A 3824-nucleotide genomic window follows, 5' to 3' on the forward strand; every position below is an offset into this window, starting at 1 on the left:
GGGGGGGGGGGGATAATAGGTCCCAAAGTTTGGGATTGCTACAACAATTTCGATCAAAGTTCAGATATATTTAAGACCTTTTTCTCATACTTTTACTGTCTTCGGGTCGAAAGTGGGATGCTTATCATCCAAATAAAACTCTATTTAATTGGATACAAAGTTGAAGAAATAAAGAAAGATATTGTAGTTTATTAATTTGCTCTTATTAAAGTCATTTTAGTACTTATTTATTAACTTTTTTTCATAATAAAATATTAAGTGAAATATAAGGAAAAAATTTTGAGAAATTTTCTTTAAAAAATGTCACGTAAATCAATCAATCAATCAATATATATATATATATATATATATCATAAGCATGATGATGTGGCATGCCTCTTTGATCAGGAAATATATTTATTTATTTTTTGAATTTTACTTCAATTTTTAATTAAAAATATTTTAAATAAATATTAAATATGAAAGAGAAATGCGAGTGCCTTTAAAAACTTCTTGCTCAAATGTTGCCATTTATAAAATGCCACATTCCAATTAAATCTCTTACCTCTTAATTACACATCAAATTCATAAAAATTAAAACAGTTCATTTTACTCTATTATTTTTGCATTAATTTCCTATCTTTTTTCTTCTTTTTTATATAATGATAACATAATAATATACTAATATTTTTTATGTATAAAAAATCAGCCCACCTAATAGTAATATATCATGACTTTATTATTGAGTTTTAATTCTTCAATAAATTGAATAATTAATGGATAGTCACCGTCTATGTTTCTTCATCTTTCCCCTTCCTATAACTGTTTGATAAATAATTAATTAGATAATTACTATTGATATATAATTAATTAGATAATTCATAATATTTTAGTTTAGTTTAGGATTAAAATGGTAATTCAACTTTGCATTTTGGACCTTCTCACTTTTAATAATATATGATGATGATATATACATTGTTTTATCAATCATAATTTTTCAAATTCTTCCATTATGAGAATTATGATTATGATTAAAAGTAATATCAATGTGCTCATTTATCAAGAAAATAATAATTTACATTATTAAAAGGGCTTAAGGACTTAAATTCTACCATAATGTAATTAAAATATTTGTATTTAATTAAATAATTAATCAAATTTTAATTTAGTAAAAGGGCAAAATGGTAATTCAACTTTTCACTTTGGAGCTTCCCACTTATAATAATATATAATATATGATATGATGATGATAATATATGATGTGTAACGATCTCATCTAAAAACACCTCATGCGGGTCTGATTTTTTTTATGGACTAAGCATGTGAAAAATCTTTTTAATATGTATATGTCAATGAGATTCGATCTTAGTACTTGTGTTTGCTCAGATACTATGTTGAACTATGTGATTTTCAATAAATATTATATTATATTTTCTCTGATGACATGAAATTCGTCAATAGAGAAATACTAACATAAACTATAGTTTTGAAAGGGAAAAAACCAAAGGGAGATAAATCAGCTAGGATAAAATATTTGTTCAAGTTTACATAATACATCCAACAAGTCCAGTGTGTTGATATGACAAAGGGATTCAACTGAATTTCCTTGGTAAAAAAGATATATACTATACAAATAGGGTAAAACAAATACTTTTTGCTACAATATATCGAAATTGTTGAATTCCTTTGATATAATTGAAGATTCTATTGTGGAGGCAAGGGTCATATATAGTTTCAAATGTTCTTCGCGAAAAATATCACACCATGTTGAGAGATACATATTCACTGCCAAATTCGTTGTCTCCGGACAATTTTTGGTCATTCAAGTCCTTGCAATATGTATACAACACAACATTTCTGACAAGATACTGCTTCATCACCACATATCCGACTTCTAAACTCAGAAATATCTGCAACAATATCACATTTAAGAAGCTCCATTGTTCGCCCTTTGTTGTACCTATGATGACTAAATACATGGAACAACCTCCCAATGAACATCCCATCACAAGCCCGTAATGCAAACGGAGAGTCGATTGTATAGATACGTAATTCTTCTGTTCAATTTTAATTAATTTATTTTCAACAATAGTGTATGTTATGTTGATTAATAGCATAGTGTATATGTTATGATGATTAATAAAAGAAAAGGTAATGCAAACGGAGAGTCAATTGTATAGGTACGTAATTCTTCTGTCCACTTTTAATTAATTTATTTTTTGATGAGGGAGGATGAGACGATTGTATAGGTACGTAATTCTTCTGTTCAATTTTAATTAATTTATTTTTGCATGAGGGAGGATGCTTTTATGATGATATGAAAATTTTGATTAATATCAAATAGAATTTGATTAATATCTATTTGATTTTTTTCTTGTGATATGTCGTGGATATTTATAGAATATGACACCATTTGAACAAGAAGTTTTATAGGTACGTAATTCTTTTGTCCACTTTTAATTAATTTATTTTTGAATGAGGGAGGACGCTTTTATGGTGATATGAAAAATTTGATTAATATCTATTTGAATTTTTTTCTTGTGATATGTCGTGGATATTAAATGTACATAAATAGACAAGCATATAATAGTTGAAATTAGATTTTGAATAGGTAACTTATTTATAATTATGGTTATGAGTTTTGTGTTTTTTTTAATTATTTTTTTGTTATGATGAATTTTTGAGTGATAGCCATTTAATATCATCTATTTTTTCTTCTGGAATAGGAACAAATGATTCTAAACTTTTGGCTTGCTTTTGATGTCATGATAATTTGAGTGATATTGTGGTATTTTAGAATTGTTCACAAAAAAATCAACTATGAGAAAAACAATTGCAATATTTAATAGCCGTTTAGCCATGTTTTATTGTAAAAATAGAAAAAAATATTTTTATTGTCAAAGTGAAACACCATCTTATTATTTTAACAAGTAGCTAACTATAATTACTGTTATTTATGTGTTTAAAATTAATTTAACGTTAAGAATCTCAAATGTTTAAAAATATTTGTCTAAAAGAGATGCCAAATCACTTCTCCATTAATTAATTTATAGATATTGACAGTTATTTCATATATATAATATATAGATACAAATAATTATTCAAGAGTTAATCTGATATGTTGAATTTATAAGATAGAATAATGAGACATTGATATAGTAACAAAATTAATTTTTAAAAATCAAAATTATTTTTAAAAAAAGTTGAGTAAATGAAGGGATTTATTTGTCTAAAAGAGATGCCAAATCACTTCTCCATTAATTAATTTATAGATATTGACAGTTATTTCATATATATAATATATAGATACAAATAATTATTCAAGAGTTAATCTGATATGCTGAATTTATAGGATAGAATAATGAGACATTGATATTAACAAAACTAATTTTTAAAAATCAAAATTATTTTTAAAAAAAGTTGAGTAAATGAAGGGATTTATTTGATTAATGGGATGATAGATGAAATCCAGTACTTTGTAAAGTACGACTGCAACGAAGGAAGAAAAAAAAAAGAAAAAATTGAATAAGATTCAGCATTGTGTTGAGATAAATTGTGATTATACAAGTGTAAGTTAGATTAGTCCTCAGTTAGTTAGTTTTCCGTTTACTAGTTAGCTTAGCTTTCCGTTAGTTAGTTAGCTTTCCGTTAAAGTTGGTTAGTCAAGTTTTCTAGAAGATTCCCAGTTCCTATTGTATATATATACAGTGTAATCATCTAAAGCAATACAATTTTGATTTCCAAGTTTCACAAACTCCTTTCTCTGTTTTTTGCTTCGAAGCTCAGCTTCATGTTCATCAATGGAGAAATGTTCTTCATGATTTTTGCTTGATTTCGACATGGTA

This window comes from Solanum tuberosum, unplaced genomic scaffold (genome assembly GCF_000226075.1).
Source record: "Solanum tuberosum cultivar DM 1-3 516 R44 unplaced genomic scaffold, SolTub_3.0 scf00324, whole genome shotgun sequence".
Classification (NCBI taxonomy): Eukaryota; Viridiplantae; Streptophyta; class Magnoliopsida; order Solanales; family Solanaceae; genus Solanum; species Solanum tuberosum.